Source organism: Carassius gibelio, chromosome B9 (assembly GCF_023724105.1).
Source record: "Carassius gibelio isolate Cgi1373 ecotype wild population from Czech Republic chromosome B9, carGib1.2-hapl.c, whole genome shotgun sequence".
Taxonomy (NCBI): domain Eukaryota; kingdom Metazoa; phylum Chordata; class Actinopteri; order Cypriniformes; family Cyprinidae; genus Carassius; species Carassius gibelio.
The window spans coordinates 18,438,544-18,447,175 of record NC_068404.1 but is presented as its reverse complement, the minus strand read 5'-3'; positions in this window follow the sequence as shown (position 1 = coordinate 18,447,175).

Genomic DNA, 8,632 nt, shown 5'->3' with positions numbered 1-8,632 from the left:
GGGCCTCTATTTATTAGTCTGTTACACTTTGTAATTGCAAAGTATGTTACTCTTGGCCATCCACCAAGAACGTACCCCACTGTGGACATCGCAACAAATTGCCTTTTAAAATGTTGAGTTATCTTGAGTCACACACACCATAGGCCAATGGTTTTTGTTCGTGTGTTTGTTTACACGCCTTTCGCGATATCTAACATACGTGTCTTGAGGACCGGATCATGGCCTTTCGTTCCTCTGAGTCCTCTGTAGTTAATGTCGGAAAGGTGTTTTGCGAGTCTGTGTTCTGATGTACCGAGGCCAGGGCCATAGGGTCAGCCCAAGTAGGAAGCCAGCAGTCATGACAGCAAAGAAAACAGTCAAGCTCAGAATTGGGGCTTCAAAGGAGGTGGAACGCAGTCCCTAGGGGCATCTCACACATATTGGTTGCTCTTGAAAGTAAGTGGGCTGAGGGAAGGCTGACCTCGAGACAACAACTTCAGTCAACAAGTCTCCTTAGTTTAAAGTGCAACGTGCTTCTATTTTTTCACCTGCTTCCTCCAGCCAACAGGACACCTTTGAAGAACCAGGATTACAAAGATGGTGCTAAGATGATAGGGTTGTTGGTTCTAGCGATACCATCCTCAGATCTGAAATATCAGCCTGCAGTTATGCATAGATGAAGGTATTACTAGAATGTCCACTTTTGTTTTTGTACATTATTGAATTTAAAAGTGTGTGGGATCCATTGGACCTCTGCATAGACACTGAGAAAGTGAACCGTTGTATTAAATTCATGGATAGGTCAAGTGGTAGAACAATACAGCAATAAAAACCCTGCACTATATGTGAAAGCCGCATAGAGAATGCATTTGACCATTGTTGGAGCATGGAGGTTAGATAAAGAATGATCTGAGCTGGTATTCCTGGGACAAAGGAAGCTGTATAGTACTGATTTGATTGAATATATGACTTTATGTGAATTGTAATTCTAAAATCGACTTGCTGGAGAGTCTCAATTGTTAAAAAGTGTCTGGGGACATCTACCCGTCAAGATTTCCTTAAAAGTGAGGGTCACTTTAGTGTTATTAGGCATAACCAATAGCATTGTTGTAAATGTAGTTTAAACTTGAAATACTTGATTCTTATTGGTCAATCGCAACATGGTTAAATACTTTTGTATAGTACAAGGACTTTCCCTGTCACCAATTTCTTACAAAACACTAGTTTGACATCTCTTGTAACACTTTTTTTTTTTCCTCTGCAAGATTTCAATATGATTTTTACTTTTTATCTTTTTCCAAGAAAGATTTGGGTAACACTTTAGAATAAGGTTCCATTAGTTAATGTTAGTCAACTACTTTCGTTAACATGAACTAAGCAAGAACAATCCTTCTACAGCATTTATAAGTCTTAGTTCATGTTAATTTCAACATTTACTAATGCATTATTTAAATCAAAAGTTGTGCTTGTTAACATTAGTTAATGCACTGTGAATTACCATGAACTAACAATGAATAACTGTATTTTCATAAACATTAACGAAGATGAATAAATACAGTAATAAATGTATTATTCATTGTTTGTTCATGTTAATTAATACATTAACTAACATTAACTAATGGAACCTTATTCTAAAGTGTTACCAAGATTTGTGCTCACCAAGGCTGCAAAAAATACTATAAAACAGTAATACTTTGAAATATTATCACAATTAAACATAATCCTTTACTGTGTCCTTGATATAATAACTATGTATTTTTCAAAAATAAAATAAAATCATACTACATTTTTTTTTAAACAGTAGTGTATTTGTTAAGTTGCAATGTATTAAGCAATATTTTCTGACCGTTTTGATTTATGCAGATTTGTAAGTAGTCTCCATTTTTTGGTGTAGGTAATGTAATAAATGTAAATTTCAGATAAAAGATCTAGAGAAGAACAGCAGATTACATTATATCTAGCAAGGAACTTACAAAGCATGCTAAATTTAACCTCATATCACAAGCATGTTGCTATAGGAATATCACAGCATGACAATTCATTCATTCATTAATTGTTGATTGCATGGTACTAGTATGATTTGAGAGGGCTAAATGAGGAAGAAATTAGATAAATATGTAAAAAAAAAAAAAAAAAACATATTTTTGATCATCTCTAACCATTATGAACCAATTTCATTAACGTACCCAGCTCTCTACCCAGTTCAAACCACTAACAATTAAGCCTTCGCTGTTTCCACACCAGCAGTTCTAGGAATAGTCTGTGATTCTTTGAATCCAAGAGCTGGTGGAATCTGTCTTAAGTGAAAACAAGGGAAATCTTTTCTTGTTTTTTTTTTTTTTTTTTACAGTCAGTGACCTGAGGTTTATTTAAGCTTCAGCACTATGGCTAGATCGCAGTGCAGCACTTGACACGTGCCGCTTTGTGAACGTTATTAGCCGCTTGGCCCCACAGTATGTTTAGATGAACAAGCCCTGAATCACATTTTACAGCTCAGAGCTCCTCTGACAGACTGCTAATCAATCTGACAGGATGTTGTCAATGTTGCTCTTCTAAAATGCTCCCTGGCCCTCCCTGCAGTCCTTTAAACAAAACTAATGGGTTGTGATGTCGGCTCTCCGACTTCCAGTCTAATTGATGTACATTTTGCAGATCTTCCCAGAACAGTGGCCTCCATCCGGCACGGTACATCCGCTCCTTTGACACCGGGTCAGGATTCACGCACACGTGTGATTATTAGGATGGCACTCATTAGGGAGCATCTTGCCTGACACTGTCGTCGCCCCGCTCTGAGGAGCACTCCGCGAATTACTGCGATACACTCCCCGGCATTTTAAAAAGGACTGATTGTCACATGCGATACTGCCACCACCAGTCCCCGCGTCCACCTCTGCCCTACTGTGATTAATTGTTCGTGATGGGCAAGTAGAGGCCACTGATGCCAGCTGCTGGTCTGGGTTTGCTGAATTAATATCATGGACATTTTCTGCCAACCCTGCTCTGTCATTCACAAGTCCTTGAGACATTAAACAAGTTTAAGACACTTTTTGTATTTTGTCTTCATCTCTGATTATATTATTTATTTGATTTGGTTTTAAAACCCATTCCAAATTTAAACGCATATAAATTATATATATATATATATATATATATATATATATATATATATATAAATATAATATTTCCCTTATACCTTGGGCAAACGTGACTGTACATGTCTTAATAAAAAAAAAAAAATTATATATATTTATATATATATATATACATATATATATATTCAATGGCAAAAATAAGAATTTAAGAATATCTTGAATTATGAATTTCTAAGCACCATGATATTACTTAAAGCCTTGTCTTGTCATACTTTGAGAAACTCACTGACCTTTTTATTGAGTCAGGGGATCTACGGGGGTCCTCTATAGATCTTCTTTGCTGCATATGTATGGCTCAAATGACTTACTGTAAGTAGATTTGTTAACCAGCCCCCCCAAGCTAAACTACTTGATAGTTTTTCATTGATATTATTCATAACAGACATAAGACCCCCCAAAAATATCACAATGAATTGTAATATAGAAACTTTATATTAATATAAAAATTAATATAAAAACATTTTCATTATGAATAAGTTATACTCAAGTAACTATAAATGAATTGCATTTTTATGTATTTCTGAATATATTAATAGATAGGACAAAATAATTTCACCTTGATGTAGATTAGAAGATAACTAACTATAGCCTGTTTGTTTAAAATAAAGTGTTCTTTTCCTTAGAGAGACAAATTGATTTTTTTAAAGGGAGCCCTCTTAGCTGTTTTGCACAACAAAATGAGATGCTCTGGATCTTATTGAGAAAAAAAAAGTGCACTGAGATGGAAATTTATTAACTGGCACCAGTTAATGTGTGCATTATTCATTTCTGGTAAGCATGAAAAATTATTTAAAGAGGTTTGAAATTGCAGCTGCAAAGGCTGACTGCACCGAGCCAAACTTGTTCATTTGATCCTTTAGAGGTGCAGAGGGGTGTGAGCTGCTCTCTGGACAGGGTTTACAGTAACAGCTGTGCTCCTCTCACAAGGGGGCGGTCACTCGGCCGGGCGGTGGGCCGCTTCGAACAGATGGAAAAATACATCAGAGCTCTCTCACTGTTATTAAAAACACAATATCCTCTGCTTTTTAGAGTTTTAGGTGGGTGGGGGTGAATAGGGCGGGACGGGATCGAATAGAATGGCTGTTGGGTAATTTCTTTTAATCTGGTTTTCCAGAAATCAGAGAAGAAAAAACGAAGGCTCTGTATTTGTCTCATGTCACTCGCGAGGGGCTTCTTGCATTCTTTGTGTCTGTGTGTTTTTCTTGGTCTCTCTCTCAGCAACACCCCTCTTTAGCTCAGCGAGGAGGAAACGGTGCCAGTGGCATATGGCTTGCCACTGCGCTAAACATCCATACTACAGACAGGTCCATCAGTCACAGCTCTGGCCGTGTGAGAGGCGAGTATGTGTGCCTGATAGATGGTGTTTAGAGCTTACCTGCTGTTACGACATCACCACTGAAACACTGGGCTCCCCCCAAAAGCCCACGCCGACACTGGAAACCGCAAAGCGTGAAATACCACGTCTGGAAGTGCCTACCGAGTCGGCCGAGTTACAGCAAATAATAGATAAGCTATTTAAACCCTCAGTTAGGGACCCTGAGTCAGATCCGCGCACATGCCAATTAATGTGCAACATCTGCCATGCAAGGAATGTATATGAGGAGCCTCTATGCGATTCTGGTAATTTAAGGCCAAATGTTTCCGTTGCAAGGGTGGGCACCAAATTGGTTAGAAGATTGGGTCAAATTGGACCATTCTTCTCAAACCCTTTTCCTATTTCTATGAGGAAAGATTTGTCTTTGTTGGGCCCGGTGTTTTTCTGCCAAATTTAACAGAAGGCTCTAAAGGGTGAAGTGGGCCCACCCCACCATTACCTTCTGCTGCTGAGCAACTACCCAGCAAAGACAATCGCTCAGAACCCTGCTGCCTGCACCACAAAGTTAAAATCCTTTAATTAGACCTTTATGTTTTTCCCCTCATCTAACATTCTTTGTCAGAGTTGCTGGATTATAAAAAATAATTACTTTCAAGCTTCAAGCAGAATTCAGACTCCGCACACACAACATTGTTGTAAAAAATGTTTAGCTAATGCAAATGTTATTTATAACATATTTTAATTCTTGGGACTAATTCATTTTTAACAGTGAAATAATGTCTTAAATTTTTTTGGAATATATTCATGATGACATTTTTCAATCAAGTAAAAGAGTAAAAGAGAGAGAGAGAAAAATATATTATCAGGCTACAGATAATTAACAAGGTCAACTAAATATGTAATACAGTCTACTAAACTAGTCTGTAGCTCCAGAATCTCTACTAAACAAGTCTGCAGCTGCAGAACTGACCACTAGGGGCAGTGCTGACTAAGAAACCAATTACCGGTACACAATCTCTTCTGTGAGGTAAAAAAAAAAAAAAAAAGCAAACCCGTTCTCTCAAAAAATCTCCTCTGTGAAATAAAATGGTTTGTTACTTATTAAAACAGGCAAACAAACGAACATCTACAAAAATATAAAAATGAAACTAATTTCTGACATTTGTAAAAGAAAACTACCAGAAAATGTATGAATTAAAAGAATTGATTAGACAAAGATAAGTATTATTTGCCATATTTTTCATAGTTTAAAATACAAATGAAAATTATAGTTTAATCACCCAAACTGCCCAATTCCAGCAAAAATAAATAAATAAAAATACAATACAGACTATACAGGTTTGCAACTTTTTTGTAACATGAAATAATAATATTAATAATAATAATAATAATAATAATAATAATAATAATAATAATAAAATCTAAATCTTGTACTCCATACAAAATCCTGAACAAGCTACATTGACTGAAAACGTTCATGGGCATATCGAAAAGGAATGGGACAAGGGGAGGAAGTGTTATATAATTAACACTATCTAAATAAATAAAGAGTCAAACTGGAGCCAAGGAGGCCCTGTTTTCTGTGTTAATGCACTATTGGATTTCCAAACATTTAAATGGGTCTAATTAATGTCTCGCTCACTGTGTTCTTATTACTAAAAAGGCTAATTATGCAGATGGATAACATCAGAGCAGGAGCATTTACATGTAAAATCAGAAAGCAATTTACTAAATGAGCATTCTTTCCATCTGTTGGTAGAATATTATAATTCTGTGCCTCAGCATGTTTGAAGATATAACATGAAAAGATGGTTCTGAAATGAGCTAAGTTTTCCAATTTGACTCCACAACGTTAGTCAATATAACATACTTAGTGCTTCCATTGCCTTGCAGCCAATACTAAAAAAAAGAAGAAAAAATTAAGATTCTATACTAGAAAAAAAAAAAAAACTATACATTTTTCATGTATTTAATTTCACGCATACACTTCCTCATATTATATATATATATATATATATATATATATATATATATATATATATATATATATATATATATATTTTTTTTTTTTTTTCTTTACAAAAAATAAATAAATTAAAAGCCTGCCATTTCAATCCAGTTTTAATTGCTTTGCTTTATTTGCTTAAATGTGCTCAGTCATTTGTTCCTCGTAACCCTGTGAAAGAGTTACATGTTTATTTCTCTGTTCACTTCACTGGCTAATCTCTTCATTAATAAGTCATAATTGCAGACATTAGATAACCACAACAGATTCCCCTCCGACTGAATGCTAAGCATTGCTAGCCAAGCGCTTAACTACTTCATATTTGCCCCTGTTCCACCCGGTGGAATCCATAGATTGTAAATTAGGTCTGATGATATACTCCGCGCTGCCTGGGCCCCTGCGTCAGGGCAGGGAGAGGCCAAGGGGCACATTGTCCTCTTGACTTTCCGTGCAGCCATTGTTTTTTTCTTTTCTCTCAACAATGCGATCAAGTGGCATATCACACATGACAGGGTGTAAAATACATTCATTTGCATGAATTTAGAGACTGCTTTGACTTTGCTTTATGTGTGTGACTGACCGACGACTCCATAAAATTCACTTTAGCAGCGGGGGTTCAGAGACCTCGCTAAATACTACGGCAATACTCCTGTCAACAGCCTGTCAATCATCAGAGGGCAAATAAGCTTGCAGTCATATAGAAACGGAAAGGCATTTTAATAACAATGATTAGAGCTAAACTAAGAGTGTGCATAAAAATTCTAAATATATATATTCTGATGTTTATTACAATGTTTAACTCTCACATTACTTTAAGTATAAAAGAGTTAATAATAGGTGGTCTAAGTCACAGACCAAATACATTACTAAATTTTTCCTAAAAGAAGTAACCAGAATTAACGTCTGTTTTACAACACAAGAACGGATTGGTGTCACTCCTCCTCACTTGTCTTGGTTTCACAGTCCATTAAATGATTAACAACAGAAAGCAAACACAAAGGTCCGCAGAAAAGGAAGGAATAAACATAGCAATCAAATCGAAGCTTTGTGAAAGACTTCGAGGGGCCCGAGATACTTCAGTGCGACAGCTGAATTTTCTGCTTAAAAAGCAGATCTGATGAGATGCAGCATTCATGGAACAATAATTCAGCCCACATGCACACACTGCTGTTACCTACTAAACACAAGGGATTTTGTCAGACAATAGGGATTCAAATCTAAAGCGTCTTCATGTAATATAAATCTAATATAAATGGTGTTTTTCTCTGCTGAGCACAATTCCTAAAATCTCACACTCTGCTGTTTGGCTGTTCAGCAAAGTACAATTAAGAGCATGGAGAAATGACAGGAAGTTGTTATGGTTTGCTTAACCTATGTAAACAGTATTGAATTATTCATGCATAATTTAGTGTGCACTATAAGGGTCTTTAAATAGCAAAATCCCAAGTTGCAATTTATATAAAATTGTCCATATAAAATTTGTAAAAAGTTAATTTAATAATAAACAAATATTAATTAAAATTTCATATTTTACTTTAACACATCTTTATTTTGTTTGTTGTTTTACTGGACACGCTGATTTCATTAGAACAAATCATGTCTGTTTAAAATTTCATTTTAGTCAAACTTCAGACTGAACAAGAACGTGCAATATTTAAAGCAACAGAAACCTTGACTTTAACTGGCATTTGTTTTTTTATTATTTACAATTTGATTAGATTATGTAAATGATGTTATTAAATTAGGATTTTATCACATCTAAAATTATTTCATTTTTATTTCATTTAATCTAAATTAAAACCAATCTCTTGAAAAACAGTATATTATCTGAGGAGTTTTATTGTGATCTTGAATGACAGACTGCTTTTTATTTCTTTCAGTGGCTTTGGGGACTGAATTTGGGGACTCGTTGAAGACTTCAGAGAGAAGGTTAAGCTTTTCAAAATAATTTATGTGCATTCATAACTATTTTTAGTACAATATGCAATATCTACAACTAGAGAAAAACAACAATCATTCACAATACTACTACTACAACTACTAATAATAATCTGTGTCAAATGGGGGAAAAAATCTAGCTGTAAAAATATATTGTACAGACAAGCTATCAGTTCTGTGTATCTACTGATGGGTAAAAAATGGATAATGACATTTTTCACGTTTTGAATTTTAAAAGATGAA